Here is a 17,382-nt window from a genome sequence, read left to right as displayed (position 1 = left end):
TCACCTTTGCTATGGTCAACTGCAAACTACTCTCCTTTCCAGAACACAAAAAATTTCACAGCAGCACAATAATAACCAACAGTACAGTAATAACCAATGTGTATTTACGAAGAGTTTACACTTTACCAAAACATTTTCCCTTTACAAAAACACTCTTTCAACAGTATCTTTTCTTCTTTGCATTAACTCTATGAGAAAGTTAGGTTGGTTATTACGATTATTGACTTTCTACGGGTGAAGATATTCGGCTTTCAGAGATGATGACGCACACAGGCACCAGGCATCTCACACGAAGAGCGTATAGAGTAATCACGCCCACATCTTGATTAGAAACGTGGAGGTTAGGAGCACACGCCTGGGGATCCCCATCACATGGGTCTGGATTTCACATCTGTCATTCACTGGCTTGATAAACTGGGGCAAGTTACTTAACCTCTGCAGGTATCATCTCTAAAATTAAAAAACACAGATACTTGCTCTGCAGCAGTGGTACAAATATTGCGTCACATTTCACAGGGCAAACCTCCGCAGCAGGTCCAAAAAATAGTAACAATGTTATTACTGTTGCTGTTATTACCATGACTCCCTTCACCGCCTGCTTTTACTGCTATAATTCCCCCTCCTCCTCCTCCCCTCCCCCTCCTTCCCCCACCAGAACTAATAATAACATTCAGTGCCACAGGCAGAGCCCTTCAGAGAGACAAGATTGATCACCGTAAAACCCCCTTAGCTAATCCTTACCCGCCTCTCACACATGCTCCCCCAAAACCAGAAGGCAATGTGAGTCATCCTCAGAGAAGACGCTCTGTGCAAGTGGACACCCCAGACGTGGGTCCGTGTTGAACCCTGGACGTGTCTGGTACAAAGGGCAAACGATCAGACTCTACGCAGATGCTCAGCTGGATTCGGAACCCAGAGGAGAGAGGCCTCAGATGCGCAGCTCACATCTGCCTTCGAGGAAGAACCTGTGTCCCGACCTGTGCAGCAAGGAGCACACTGGGCTACGGGCCTCCAGCGGCAGCCCCTGGGGTCTGCGCCCGGGTTTCTGGAGGCTGCACTCTTTGAGGGAGCTCCCCAGCCAGAGGTAGACCAGGCTCAGCAGTACATGGGTCTGGTCATGTCTGCCCTGGAGCTGCCCTTGGACCAGCATTGCAGCCTGTGGTTCTTCCCCCCATTTCTCCTCCATCCCTCCTTCACAATATCAGATTATACTGCTTGGTAGAGGCTCCTCAGTGAAAATATCACAAAACACCCCCATACATGTCAAACAACCCTGTCAAGGACAGCCGGTGGTACCTTACTCAACTGAGACACCGTGAAAACGATACAAAATGTTTTGTTTCAAACTGTATTACTGCATCACTTTCTAAGAGTTTATTCGGAAGGTTTTATAGAGCTACAAAATATATCTGACTTGTCCCTCTTCCTGATGAAGTGCCTGCAGCGTGAGGCTGAAAAAAAGTGATTATAGATCATGTTCTATTCATGTCATCTTTGTTGTGCAAATTAAATTTGTTATGCCACATTAGCTCGAAGATATGAATATTTTAATAATGCTAGATCTATAAATTGCAAGGAAAATGAGTTAGAATTTTAAAATATACTCAGTTCCAAGGAACTGGATTTCTTGAGGATACATTTTTCATCTAGAGAGGAAAGGTACTCTAAATTACTGCATTTCCAAAGGAACCATTTAATTTCACTCTCATTTTGATAATTCAGGTTTTTATACATACTGAAAACATTAAAAATAATCAAAACCATTCAAATGGTAGTTGGATCCAGTAATCTAAGTGTTCTCAATGTTAAGATTATTATGTATAAGATTATTATAGTTAAGGATAACAATAAAATAGTTACTATGTGACCAAAGGTATTGTACACTCTTTGTATATATTAACTTATCTGGATTCAGAACTATTTAAAATTTTAAGCATAATAATATCTTCTTATACATATTAACAATTTATCGATTATTTGCCTGGTAAATTAAATATTTCTAGTGTTAATATTGTTATGGTAAAAAACAATGTCAGTGCAATAGTGAAACGGTTCTATGTGACAGAATTCTAGGCTCCTTATATATATTAACTCACTCAGCCTCACACACATTCTATAATTTAGGTGTTAATTACATTATGTTATCCATAATGTATAATGTAAGGAACTAAAAAAACAGAGAGGTTAAGTAACCTTCCCAAGGTCACACAGCTATATGTGGCACTTCCTGGATTTGAACCAAACAGTCTGCATGAATGAGGAGAAACAAATGCTGACTTACCTTAAGCCACACCCATTAAACTTTCCCTGTGAGTGTGTCTGTGTGTAAACATATCACTGTATGCGAACTGAGTTACTTTACATCACACTGATGTGACTTAAATGCACCTGAATTTTAAAATCCGAATTTGTATGGTCCTTGCTGAGTACTCACCCTGAATATCAGAAGCACGTTCAGTGGGCTTTGGCAGCCTGCCCCTCTTGTCCAAGGGAGTCTCTCCTCTCTGAAGAGTGCCTGGAAATGATACAGAGTGAGAAACGCTGCTGGCAAAGCCGGCTCAGCACGCAGGCCTGTCTGCTTTTAGGCCAGAAACAGAAGTTTGCAGGTGTATATCAATCATTTTGTCAGACCTGTTGCGCAGTCAGTTAGCAGGAAACAGTCACTGAGCGCCTACTGTATGCCGTTCCCTCTACCAAATCCCAGAGCTTTTGAAAGGTTAAGCGGGGCGACTTCCCTGGCGGCCCAGTGATTCTGCCTGCCAATGCAGGCAACACGGGCTCGATTCCTGGTCTGGGAGATTCCACCTGCCGCGGGGCAGCTAAGCCCGTGAGTCACAGCTACTGAAGCCTGTGCGCCTGAAGCCCGCGCTTCGCGCCAAGAGAAGCCACCGCGATGAGCAGCCTGCCAGCAAAGAGGAGCCCCTGCTAGCCACAGCCAGAGAAAGAAGCCGGCCAAGGCCCAGCACAGTCAGAAAGAATAAATAAAATGGCAAAACGGAAGGTTCCAGTATGACTCTAACACCGTGCTGAACTAGCAGTACTCGTATGAAAAGAATCCGATTTATATGATATATTTATCATTCGGCCCTCTAAGGAACAGTCAATAAAATACCCTAGACTTTTGAGGATGATTCCAAGAGCACCATGCTTTTACGGTTACTATGACACAGTTCTGACAATGTCCTTTTTCTCCCAGTGTTACTGAGACATGATTAGTATACAGCACTGTGTAAGTTTCAGATGGAGAACATAATAATTTGACTTATACACGTCATGAAATGACCACGTAGTTGATTAACACTGTTGTGTTAGGTTTAGGTTTACAGCAAACTGATTCAGTTCTGCACACACAGGTATCTATTGTGTTTCAAATTCTTTTCCCATTTAGGTTGTTACATAATACTGAGCAGAGTTCCCTGTGCTGTCCAGCAGGTCCTTGCTGATTCTCGATGTTAAACACAGCAGTGTGTCCATGTCCATCCCAGACTCCCTGACTATCCTTTCCCCCATCGTCCCCCCTGGTGACCATAAGGTTTATTACAGAGGATTGAGCAGAGTTCCCTGTGCTGGACAGCAGGTCCTTGCTGGTTCTCCATGTTAAATACAGCAGTGTGTCCATGTCCATCCCAAACTCCCTAACCATCCCTTCCCCCACCCTTACCCCCTGGAACCATAAGGTTATTACAGAGGATTGAACAGAGTTCCCTGTGCTGTCCAGCAGGTCCTTGCTTGTTCTCCATGTTAAATACAGCAGTGTGTCCATGTCCATCCCAGACTCCCTGACTATCCCTTCCCCTATCCTCCTCTCTGGTGACCATAAGGTTATTAGAGTATTGAGCAGAGTTCCCTGTGCTGGACAACAGGTCCTTGCTGGTTCTCCATGTTAAATACAGCCGTGTGTCCATGTCCGTCCCTAACTTCCTGACTATTGTTTCCCCCATCCTTCCCCCCAAGCTCCCGATGCATCCACACAACCACACGTTCATTCTCTAAGTGTATGTCTGTTTCTGTTTTGTAAACAGACAGTTCATCTGTATCATTTCTCTTTAGATTCCACGTATAAGCAGTATTATATGCTATTTCTCTTTGTCTGACTGACTTCACTCAGCATGACAATCTCTCGCACCACCCACGCTGTTGCAAATGGAACTACTGATAATGAATGAACTTTTAAAACTCTTTACTCATACTCTGGAATACCACTGGCCTGGATTCAGCTTAGGAGTCTTTTTTTTAGTTCTACTAGTTCATTGCTACCAACCCATCTCCCTCCACCCTCATGCATGTAACCCCATGGACTGCAGCCCACCAGGCTCCTCTGTCCATGGACTTTTCCCGGCAAGAATACAGGAGTGGGTTGCCATTTCCTTCTCCAGGGAGTCATGCTGTTTTAACAAGTGACCTGACGCCAGGGACTAGGTTGGGTAGGATTTCACATCGTCAGTGCCAACTTAAGGCTTACACCTCTGTCTTGCAATGGCTGGGTGCCATCTTTCTTCCTCATGAGACTCTAGCCTACCTGCCTCATTCATCATTACACCCATGAGCCTGGGAAAATGTCAAACCCAGAGCACTCACAGGCGACACTGCTGAATAAATACATTCATAGGTGAAGGAGACAGTTAATCAGCTCTTAACAGGACTGTGTTGAATAAAATACTTATTTGAAAGTATGAGGTCTGATGGGTGTATTAAAAAAAAAAACTTTACCATATTACTTAATAGATAGCCTTGATCTTTGTGTATTTAGTACTTCTAACACTGATAACCATGGTAAGCCATAATTTATCAGTTTATTAAGACACAGCTTCAGACAGCATGGTTGTAAAAGCTGGGGGGAAGACCTCATTTAGGTGGTGAGAAAGCCTAGCAAATAATTAAACCTCCATATCTAATATACTCTTTCTCTTCTTCACATCATTCACAAGCAGACACTACTACGTGTTGATATGATGTTCACGAGTCTAGATTAGTGATAAGATGTCTGGAAACGAGATACACAAAAAGGAGTCTTATATACACTTACTATTAGGTCATTGACTGTATAATCAATCAAGTTACTGGCAGCTATTAGGTTGAAGGTGTCAGTTACTCACTTGTGTCGACTCTTTGAGACCCCACGAACTGTACCCCACCAGGCTTCTCCACCTGTCCATGGGCTTCTCCAGCCAAGAGTACTGGAGTGGGTTGCCATTTCCTTCTCCAGGGGATCTTCTCGACCCAGCGATTGAATCTACGTCTCTTGCATTGCCAGGCTGATTCTTTACCACTGAGCCACCAGGAAGTTATTAGCTTAGATGATCTCATATTGATGGCTTTTTATATAATGTTTTGTACCAAGTTTGAGATAGAAATCTCTATAAAGTATATATTCCATCTACCTATGAGTGTATGGTATATATACTCACATAGATTAATTTTACATGGGGAGTCAATATTTTCTCTAAATTTGTATCTCTATTCTCTAAATACTTCATGAAGAATGCGTGTTTGTTTACAAAGAAGAAAAATATTTTATTTCTTAAAATGTAAACTCTTACAGGAGTACAAATAACTCACACTTCTTTTGTGAAATAATGATGCTGTCTTGAGAAAGCTGAGCACCGAAGAATTGATGCTTTTGAACTGTAGTGTTGCAGAAGACTCTTGAGAGTCCCTTGGACTGCAAGGAGATCCAACCAGACAATCCTACAGGAAATCAGTCCTAAATATTCACTGAAAGGACTGATGTTGAAGCTGCAGCTCCAATACTTTGGCCACCTGATGTGAAGAACTGACTCACTGCAAAGACCCTGAAGCTGGGAAAGACTGAAGGCGGGAGGAGAAGGGGACGACAGAGGATGAGATGGCTGGATGGCATCACCGACTCAATGGATGTGAGTTTGAGAAAGTTCTGGGAACTGGTGCTGGACAGGGAGACCTGGCGTGCTGCAGTCCGTGGGGTTGCAGAGTTGGACACTATGGAGCGACTGACCTGAACTTGAGTGTGTGTTTAGTGTGTGTTTGTCCATCCACAAACGTGGTTCAGAAGCCTGCGTTCATGACCGTCAAGTTTGCTGCTGTTATTAACTTGCTCAGTTATGTTTGACTCTTTGTACACTACACTACAATAGCTCTAATTATGATAACTCATTAATAGAGAACTACACTCGTTAATACAGAAATTATCTTACATTTATTCTAAAAAGTGAGTTTTCTTTACTAAAAACATGGTTCAAACAGTGGACTCAACAAAGTCACAGCTATTTAGAAACTCAGTGAACGTTTTAGGTAAGAATAAACATAGAATCAGTCTAAACAAGTAACGTACTCCACAGCCATTGGACTTTTATGCAGAACAGAACTTAATTCACCCGTACTCTAGGGAGTAAAGAGCTTTCCTGGTAGCTCAGCTGGTAAAGAATCCGCCTGCAATGCAGGAGACCCCGGTTCGATTCCTGGGTGGGGAAGATCCCCTGGAGAAGGGAGAGGCTACCCACTCCAGTATTCTGGGGCTTCCCTGGTGGCTCAGACAGTAAAGAATCAGCCTGTAATGCGGGAGACCTGCGTTCAGTCCTTGGGAAGGAAAGATGCCCTGGAGGAGGGCATGGCAACCCACTCCAGTATTCTTGCCTGGAGAATCCCATGGACGGAGGAGCCTGGTGGGTTGCAGTCCAGGAAGTTGCAAAGAATCGGACACAACTGAGTGAGTAAGCACAGCAATCTAAGTCAGGGGTCCCCAACCTCTGGAGCCTGATGCCTGATGATCTGAGGTGGAGCTGATGCCATAGTAAAAAAAAAACAAAGTGCACACCAAATGTAGTGTGCTTGAATCAACTGGAAAGCATCCACTTGCACCCCCAGCCCGGGGAACACTTGACTTCCACAAAACCTGTTCCTGATGCCAAAAAGGTTGGGGACTGCTGGGAAGCCCCACTCTCCTCTGGCTGGCCATTATTGTCCCAGTATTTCTAGGACTGGTCACGAAGCTGTGCAGAATCTTCCAGATCTCCTGATGATGAAAAGTGACAGTGAAAAGTGAAAGTTGCTCAGCCATGCCTGATTCTTGGCGACCTCACGGACTGTAGTCCCTGGGATTCTCCAGGCCAGATTACTGGAGTGGGTAGCTGTTTTCCTTTTCCAGAGCATCTTCCCGACCCAGGGATCGAACCCAGGTCTCCTGCATTGTGGGCGGGTTCTTTACCAACTGGGCCACCAGGGAAGCCTGATGATGAAGCTGAGGCTTATTTAGCCCTGGCTTTCTATTTAGGCACCTCTCTCTCCCAAACCTGCACTATGGGTTCTGGTGACCTTGTGGCCCGGCTTCCCTGGTGGCTCACCAGCAAAGATTTCAACTGTCAATCCAATACAGGAGACTGGGGTTCGATCCCTGGGTCGGGAAGCGAACGGCAACCCACTCCAGTCTTCTTGCCTGGAGAATCCCATGGACAAGAGGATCCTAGTGGGCTACACTCTGGGGTGGGGGTGTGGGGGGGGTTCTCAAAAGAGTAGGACACGACTGAGCGACTGAACCACCACCAGCACCCTGGTGGCCACGCGGAGAACTTCTCAAAGAATGTTCATCCTCATCTTTGGCTACACCTTAGATTCCCCTGCCAGGAACAGTGGTCGTCAGCCTTGACCACACTTTAGACTCACCTGGGAGCTGTCCGTTTCTTTCTGATGGTAGTTTTGACGTCCAGGCTCCATCCCAGACTAACCAGAACTGGAAGAGTGAAGCTGGAGGGGTGTACACCCCACGCTGCAGGAGGGTGTCCCAGGCCCGAAGGCTGCATCTGGGGAAACGGACGTGGTCTGTCTTATCTGCAAGCCCCTTCCCAACCTGCAAGCAGAACTGGGAAGAGCAGGTGGCTCTCACCTCAGCACCCGGTCCTCTCCCTCTCAACTGTGCCCGTGAGCGTGAGGGGCGTCCTCCCTGTGCTCAGGCAGGGACTTGCTCTAAATCACATCCTGAGTCCCCTTCCTCCACAGGAAGAAAGGACACCTCCGAGTCTTAGTCTCAAGAACTTCCGTGCTTAATGGTTTGCTGCAGGACAAGCCTCTCATCCTGGCTGCTACTGCTAAGCCGACTCTACGGTATGACTCTTTGAGACCCCGTCGACTGCAGCCCACCAGGCTCCTCTGTCCATGGGATTTTCCAGGCAAGAGTACTGGAATGGGCTGCCATTTCCTCCTCCAGGGGATCTTCCCTACTCAGGGATAGAGCCCGCGTCTCCTAAGTCTCCTGCATCGGCAGGAGGGTTCTTTACCACTGAACCTCATCTGTGCATGCATGCTTAGTCGCTGTAGTCGTATCCAACTCTCTTGGACCCCATGGATTATACCTGCCCCTCCCAGGCTCCTCTGTCCATGGGATTCTCCAGGCAAGAATCCTGGAGTGGGTTGCCATGCCCTCCTCCAGGGGATCTTCCCGACCCAGGGACTGAACCCACGTCTCCTGCATCTCCCGCATTGCAGGAGGGTTCTTTTCCTGCTGAGCCACCTGGGAAGCCTCTAAAGAGCCCGAGACAGTGCAGCTGGACAGCATCGCTGCTGCCTTTAGCTATCCCTGTCTTTATGACCATGATCGCTGCAAACACCCTGTGAGTGGATATCTGCTGCTCTGTGTCTGGCACTGGGGAGGCAGCAAAGCAGTCAAGAAATGAATCCTAGGGACTTTTCCAGTGGACGAGTGGTTAAGACTCCACCCTTCCAGTGCAGGGGTCATGGCCTAGATCCCTGTTTGGCAAACTCAGTTCAGTTCAGTTGTTCAGTCATGTCCGACTCTTTGTGACCCCATGGAATGTGGCATGCCAGGCCTCCCTGTCCATCACCAACTCCTGGAGTCTACTCAAACTCTTGTCCATTGAGTCAGTGATGGCATCCAGCCATCTCATCCTCTGTTGTCCCCTTCTCCTCCTGCCCCCAACCCCTCCCAGCATCAGGGTCTTTTGCAATGAGTCAACTCTTCGCATGAGGTGTCCAAAGTACAGGAGTTTCAGCTTTAGCATCATTCCTTCCAATGAACACCCAGGACCGATCTTCTTTAGAATGGACTGGCTGGATCTCCTTGTAGTCCAAGGGACTCTCAAGAGTCTTCTCCAACACCACAGCTCAAAAGCCTCAATTCTTCGGCGCTCAGCCTTCTTCACAGTCCAACTCTCACATCCATACATGACCACTGGAAAAACCATCACCTTGACTAGACAGACCTTAGTCGGCAAAGTAATGTCTCTGCTTTTGAATATGCTAACTAAGTTGGTCATAACTTTACTTCCAAGGAGTAAGCGTCTTTTAATTTCATGGCTGCAATCACCAGCTACAGTGATTTTGGAGCTGAAAAAAATAAAAGTCTGACACTACACGCTGTCAAAATTAAAACGTTAAATATAAAAAGAGATGAATCCTGGTTGCCGCCAGTGATCAAGCATGTGATCTCCAGAAAGTTCCTTTATCTCTTTGTGCTCCAAGTAAGTCATCCTCACTGGGTTCCCCAGTGGCTCAATGGTAAAGAATCTACCTGCCAACACAGGAGACGTGGGTTCCATCCCTGTGTGGGGAAGACCCCTTTGAGGAGGGCATGGCAACCCACTCCAGTATTCTTGCCTGGGAAATCCCACGGACAGAGAAGCCTGGAGGCCTACAGTCCTTGAGAGTCGGACAGGACTGACCAAACACGCACGTAGCTATCCTTGAGATGTGAGCACCACGGTCGGTACCACCCCCACAGGCCGTGAGGAATGTTAAACGCATCAACACGCGCAAGGCCACTGGAAGAGGCGAATACTAAAGATCACGCAAGCGTGTGTTAAATAAACTACCACAAATACAAGTTTGGCATCAATGCTCCCTCTCAGTACTGAAACGCGAAGCAAATAAAAAGCACACCCAGAAAGCTTTTGGTGCTGCAGAAAGGAGCACAGCACTCTGCCACGCTATCATAGAGAGTATACAACACACAAAAAGAGTGGCTTAAGCCAGGCGTCAAGAAAAACGTGTCAATGACGAAAACGCCTGCGATTTGAACTAGCGCGTGTCAACATCTGATGTTAAGTACAAGTGGGGTCACAGGAGCAAGCTGCTTGTCTCCATGGTTAAGCAAAACATTAGTTTTTTTTTCTAACTGAAGGAAAACAACCTTTTCAATTGTCCACGTTCATGGAATGGTGAAGTGAAGTTTTGTTGTTGTTGCTGAGTGGCTCGGTTGTGTCCAACTCTTTGCAACCCATGGGCTGTAGCCCGCCAGGCTCCTCTGTCCAAGGGATGTCCCAGGCAAGAATATTGGAGTGGGTTGCCATGCCCTCCTACGTGGGCTCTTCCTGACCCAGGGATCGAACCTGAGTCTCTTGCATTGCAGGCAGATTCTTTACCACTGAGCCCCTAAGGAATCACCTGGAGTGAAGCTTACTTATATTTTAAATATTACCTTATAAATGTTTCTGCAGCCTAGAGGACCCAATTTTTTTTTCTTTAATACAACTGGAGAAATGTGGTCGTCTTTAGTGATGAGCCAGTTTTATAAAATTTGAGGTATATGAGAAATAGAAATAAAATTTGGAGTGTATGTACGTGAAGAAACGGGAAACAAATTCCACAACTGCAAAGACCTCTTGGAGGCCCAGCTGCTTTCTAAGTGAGCGGTGCCGATGCAGCCACTCCGAGGACTGGCAGCAACAGCCCTTCACCTCCTGAAAACGGCCCTTCAAAGACATGGTATCATACTCCTTCAAGGCAAGTGAAAGAATAAAACGTCAGAAAGGAAGTTTAGTGCTTACAACAACAGCTTCAACAGGGTTCTCTGGCGTCCATGTGGGAATTTAGAAAAAAACAGAACTAGTATTAGGCCGGACACAGACGTCCCCAGGCAATGAACGCAGTCAGAATGACTTTCAACTTGCTGCCTCTTTTATTCACTGGGAATGCAGTCTATGGAATTCCTCAGGCCAGAATACTGGAGTACATAGCCTTTCCCTTCTCCAGGGGAATCTTCCCCACCCAGGGATCGAACCCAGGTCTCCCACATTGCAGGTGGATTCTTTACCAGCTGAGCCGCCAGGGAAGCCTGAGAATCAATTTCTTATTATAAATATACCTGTCTATTGCGATCTAGGACTGTTGATCAGACGTGGGGATTTCTTCTTCCCCCAGGAAAAAATGGAATCCATCTATAAGACTCAATATGGCTCCATAATGCCATCACAGTGGCTCTGCTACCAGTCTTCTGAGAATGCAAGTCCTAACAGAAGATTCAGAAATTCTAGCTGCTTTCTCCATGGCAGCCTGGGTCCTTTCAAAATTTCACTTTGACCTGCCTTTCAGGCTTCTGGCCCATTTTGCTTGTTTAATTTGTAGCTTTCCATATAGGGCATGCATCTATATAGTTTTTAATATTATGTCAGTTTCCATCTTTCAAATTCTGTGCAGATGTTGTAAAAGATGTTTTTGAAAATTTATGCTTGTTATGGATTTAAAATAACATGTGAAAAACGTTACGGGACATTGACTAAGTCTGGACTATACTCTTTCCCAATTGCTCTGAAGTGAGGGATGATGGGGAGACATCTGGGATCACTTCCCAGTCTACAAAATGTTCTTGGGAGAAGGGCATGGTCAGTATTTTCACTGATGTCAAAAGCAAACAATTATTTAGCATCTACTTCTTTGTCAAAAGCAAACATTTATTTAGCATCTACTTCTTTGCCCCTATGTACAGGATGAGATGATGGGTAGCACACCTATAGAATCACAGCTTCCTACAGGGAAACTTCACAGGGAAAAATTTGCATCCATGGGAGTCTGAGTGAACTCCGGGAGTTGGTGATGGACAGGGAGGCCTGGCGTGCTGCGATTCATGGGGGTGCAGAGTCAGACACGACTGAGCAACTGAACTGAACTGATACCGATTTCATCAGCAATAGTCTTGCACCATTTCTAATATCCCAAATTGCCCAGATAATGCAAAAAAGAAAAAGAAAACTATTGTTGACTTAATGCTAAACATTTATACCAAATAGCATGCACTGCTCATCTAAACATATCTAAAATCGCAACTAACTTTTCAATGCACCAAACATCACCTAAGTCTTGTTTTGAGGAAATACTCATCTGATGAATATGTATTGTGAATCTTTATATATCTAAAGGACTGTCTGCCCGTTTTACATAGAGATTGCATTCTTGCTCAATCACTACGTTGTGTCCGACACTTTTGGAACCCCATGGACTGTAGCCCACCAGGCTCCCCTGTCCATGGGATTTCCCAGACAAGAATACTGAAGTGGGGTACCATTTCCTCTTTCAGGGGATCTTCCTGACCCAGGGATCGAACCCAAGTCTCTTATGTCTCCTGCACTGGCAGGCAGGTTCTTTACCACTGAAACATCTGGGAAGTCCATATCAGATGCTAATATCTCAGACTATAATGACAGGGTTGGGCTTTTGTCTTCTGGGTTTTTTGGTCACACCGTGTTTCAATTGCCCTTGTCTGCCCTTCACTATTCTGGGTACCTCTGATGAGTGTAAGAATTTTTACTTTCTTGCAGCACAGCACTGAGTTTATTTCTTCTAATTTAGAACATTCTTTTCTCCAGCTCGATTCTCCATGGGCTCCATGGAGATGCATGAAGGGCAGATACTGAGTGCGACTGGGGTCAAATGTGTGTGTTATGATTCATGAGCCAACATGTTCACGAGAGGAGGTTCCATCTCAGAGAAGGCTGCTGTTGCTGTTCAGCTGCTCAGGAGTGTCCAGCTCTCTGTGACCCCATGGACTGCAGCCCACCAGGCTCCTCTGTCCATGGGATTCTCCAGGCAAGAGTACTGAAGTGGGTTGCCATGCCCTCCTCCAGGGGATCTTCCCAACCCAAGGATGGAACCTGCGTCTCCCGCATTGCAGGCGGATTCTTTACCACGGCAGCCCCGGGGAAGCTGTTATATAGAGATGACAGCTGCATCTTGGCTTCTTGAACTCAACAAATACTCCTACTGCAGAGGCAATCGTGGCTGAGACTGCCAGACCTCTTCCCCTGGAAGGCCTAATCAACTACTTCCATCTGGACTTGGCGATGCTTTCCCTCACTGCACACCCATCCTCTGGGGTACTCGCTCACCCCATCACGGGCCCATGTCACTGTGTCATGACTGGCTGCTCACACGGACTCTTCAAGGACATGCATGTGAAGGAAACAGAACCAGGAGTTCCCTTCCTGAACCTGAGAGGTGGACAGTGAAAGAACTTTTCCCCCCGACATGCTGAGAGGCTGCCAGCAGCCTCCTGGGGGATGTTCTGACTGCAGGTGGAAACCCGGATGAGAAAAGAAACCAGAAATGGCACAATGGTGGCTTTGCGGTACCGACTGAAGGCCTGATCCCGCCACCTCTACGCTTGGTCCAACCGCTAAACCTTCTGATACTTGTCTTTCCATTGGAGGAGGACTGCTTTCCAGCATTGTGAGTTACCGCTGTACAACGTCAATCAGCCGTGAGTGACTGAGTGAGACAGTGAAGACGCTCAGTCGTGTCTGACTCTGCGACCCCATGGACTGGAGCCCACCAGGCTCCTCCATCCTTGGGATTTTCCAGGCAAGAGTACTGGAGTGGGGTGCCATTTCCTTCTCCAAAAGTGAAAGTTGCTCAGTCATGTCAGACTCTTTGCGGACCCCATGGACTATACAACCCATGGGATTCTCCAGGCCAGAATCCTCGAGTCGGGTAGCCTTTTCCCTTCTCCAGGGGATCTTCCCAACCCAGGGATCGAACCGAGGTCTCCCGCATTGCAGGAGGATTCTTTACCAGCTGAGCCGCCAAGGAGTCAGCCATATGCATACACATGACCGCTCCGTTGAGCCTCCCTCCCCTCCCCACATGCTGCCCCTCCGGGTCATCACAGAGCCCCGAGCTGAGCTCCCCGTGCTACCCGGCAGCTCCCCACTAGCTGTCCGTGTCACTCATGTCAGTATAGATAGGTCAGTGCTGATCTCTCAGTGCATTCCACCCTCTCCTTCTCCACTGGGTCCACGTATCTGTTCCCTGCGTTGGCGTCTCTATTTCTACCCTGCAAACAGGTTCATTGGTACCATTTTTCTAGTTAAACTGTCTTGAAGTTTGAAGAAACTTGAAACGTGAAGATACTTGAAGCAGAATTTTCTCTCTGTCTCAGACAGTCAGATATATCAACTAAAGATTGTTATCAAACACACAACCTAAAGATTCATAACTCTTCTAAACAGGTATTATGTGTTAACTACCTTCTAGAGGCTGGCAGCAACCAGTCCGGACGAGACAGGCCCTGCTCCAAATCAACTCTGAACACAGAAGGTGGAGGCAAGCACATCTCTAACCAAAAGCAGAGGGGATAAATGCTGTCACAATGCCCCAGGCCTGGCAGCAAACAGAAGAGTGGGGTTCATATTGACAGAAGTTGTTTGAACAATCCAAAAGGGCACCCAGAGACAGAAGGGCTTGTTTAGGCCTTGAAGGATAAGTAGAACGTAACAGAACAGACAAACTGTGAAAGTACATTCCAGCAAGAAAAGATAGCAAGCTAAAAATGGACAGTTTATCCATCTAATTGTTTTCTTAAATTTTCGAATGCCTACTCCAGTCTTTGCCTTATATTAGACACTAAGTAAAGTTTATTTAAAGAGTGATGAAAGGCAAAAAGACAAATGATTAGATATATGGTATATCTGGAGGCAGGACCTTGGCCAATGACGTGACCTGCTTTTATAACACTGTTCCTAATGCAAATTTTGTTCTCATTACAATAACCAAATTACGACACAACTTCCAAGAAAAGCAGTCATCAGAAAGAGTTACCGCCGTAACTGACAAATGCAGGAAGGGTTGCTTTAATTAACTGCCACTCTTGCCTATTTTTTTCTTTTCCAGATACAAGCACATTTCCTACACGTTATAAATAAATTTATGCATCCCATTTATTCAACCCTTTTACTATCTGGGGGGGGGGGGGCTTCCCTGATGGCTCAGACAGTAAAGAAATCACTTGTAATGCAGGAGACGTGGGTTCGATCCCTGGGTTGGAAAGATCCCCTGGAGCAGGAAACGGCAACCCACTTCAGTATTCTTGCCTGGAGAATCCCATGGACAGAGGAGCCTGGTGGGCTACAGTGCACGGGGTCGCAATGAGTTCAGATGTGACCGAGTGACTAACACTTGGGTTACTTTACCATTTTTTAGTAAAATTATAAATAACTAAATGTGAAGCCCATATACAAACTGTGACCAAGGAAAGGACGGAAGGGATAACAAGGTTGTGATACTCATAACGGCCAAACAGCGCAATCCTGGACACATAATGAGAAACATGTATATTTAAATATCTCATTATTGAGATTATTTTTCATTTTTGAGCCAGTGTAGGGAAGTAGGGTCTGTGTACAGGCTTTGGAATTAGGGAGACTGGGGCTGATAATCTCTGCCTGTGTGTGGATGTGGGAAAACCATTTTAGCTCTAAATTCTCCTTTATCGTCCCACTTTGTCATCACTATTGTGAAAGTTACAAGAGATCTTGGGTACAAAGGACTGACACAGAACGGGCAGTCAACAGGTATAACAATTATTAATAACAGAATTCCAGCAGGTAGGAGTACAGGCTAAAACAAAATAGACCAGAATTCTTATTTTCTCCGTTTGAAAGGAGGTGATTAGATAAGTGGATGTTTTGGCAATTAATATTTGGTATTTATTTTGGTAACAGTGTCAGTAATGATCAGACCCTGTAATCCAAAGTAAAACAGAGTGGCATTGTGGTGAATCTGATGAAGCATAAGTCACCAAAGATGACATTCTGTCTATTACTCAGGAACCTCACTTTCCTGATACTGATAATTTCCCCAATAATTCCCTCCACTGGAAGATCCTCCAGGTGCAGCATAACAAGAAGGCCTATCTGCAAACATCCGTACAAACTGTGGCTCACAGTCAGGTCAAGGGCAGTGTTGTTTAGCAACAACAACAATAAAAAAAAAAAAATTAAAAAAAAAAAACAGGGCAGAGAATACAGAAACCTTGGATGGAGCAAGTCGGCACCAGGAAGTTGTTACATTCAGGTACGCCTAGTTTTACTGTATTATACAGGTACTATGTTTTGTTTATAAATCAAAGCTTTGCAGAAACCTTGGATCCTCCACGTGGAGCATAACAAGAAGGCCTAGGACTCTGTCCTGCATTTGGTATCCCTCTCCCACCATCACCCCCAATCACCAACACCTAGCAACCAAACATCTAAACTCCTCTGGTATAAAAAGATATGTTTTAAGTGTGAAAATTTGGGAAGCTTATCTGGTCCATCTCACACTTATGGAGAGTATCAACCACAAGCAGTATAAACAATAACAGAAACACCCGGGAAAAAACCTCTCCATTTTGATTTCTCAGTTCAGTGTATATTATATTCGGAACCCTTCACCTGTGAAATTAAAACAAAGTTTATGCATAAAGGTTACATTTTAAAAATGCTTCTCTAATGGAAAAAAGCTTGATATTTAGTTTCTAGGCCATGTTAGGATCTGTACTATATATTTTCAGATGTATCCAATGACAAGTAATTGACACTTCTTAATGACCCCTAGTTTTAAACTACACACATATATATACACACACACATTAAATACATATATTTGCATATATGCATGCATGCTTGCGTGCTACTGTCGGTCCAGTTGTATCCCACTCGCGACCCTATGGACCTTAGCCCATAAGGCTCCTCTGTGCATGGAGATTCTCCAGACGAGAATCCTGGAGTGGGTTGCCATGCCTTCCTCCAGGGGATCTTCCTGACCCAGGGATCAAACCTGCATCTTGCATGTCCTGCATCAGCAGGCAAATGCTTTACCATTCTTTACCACCAGCACCACCTGGGAAGCCTACATATGTATCAAAAATATATTACAGTTGGAATTCATACACAGTTTAAAAACAAACACTTCCATTTAGAATAGAGTCACTGAGTTTTGCTTCAAGTGGTCAGTTCTTCTAGCATATTTCTAACAGACAGAAAACAGGTGCAAGGGAAAAGGCACTTATATTATGAAGAACCGTTCTGCTTGCAAGATTTAGAAATTCAGTTTCAGCTCATTTAAGAAAACACAGAGAAAAGGGTGGGTGTGGTATGGGAGGATCACAGTTGCCTCCCCAGGCTCATCAAACGCCATCACACCTCCTGGGCCAGCTTTTCTATCTCCGTCTCCCACCGTGGTGCTGTGCTGTGCTGAGTCGCTCAGGCATGTCTGACTCTGCGACCCCGTGGACTGTAGCCCGCCAGGTTCCTCTGCCCATGGGATTCTCCAGGCCAGAATCCTGGAGCGGATAGCCTTTCCCTTCTCCAGGGGCTCTTCCCCAACCCAGGGATCAAACCCAGGTCTCCTGCACTGCAGGTGAAT

At 45.6% G+C, this 17,382-nt stretch overlaps 1 protein-coding gene across 8 annotated transcripts in view; it reads right to left on the bottom strand.

Annotated features, from left to right (window-relative positions):
• Nucleotides 1-17,382, bottom strand: part of LOC138929709 (uncharacterized) — a 329,162-nt gene that overhangs the window by 308,092 nt on the left and 3,688 nt on the right. For all 8 annotated transcript variants that reach the window (XM_070289696.1, XM_070289694.1, XM_070289692.1 and 5 more), the window contains exon 3: nucleotides 2,435-2,515. The gene's annotated coding sequence lies outside the window, so the exon portion shown is untranslated. The remainder of the gene's footprint in view (nucleotides 1-2,434; nucleotides 2,516-17,382) is intronic.

Source organism: Ovis canadensis, chromosome X (assembly GCF_042477335.2).
Source record: "Ovis canadensis isolate MfBH-ARS-UI-01 breed Bighorn chromosome X, ARS-UI_OviCan_v2, whole genome shotgun sequence".
In the NCBI taxonomy this organism is placed as follows: Eukaryota; Metazoa; Chordata; class Mammalia; order Artiodactyla; family Bovidae; genus Ovis; species Ovis canadensis.
This window is presented reverse-complemented; position numbering and strand designations above follow the sequence as displayed.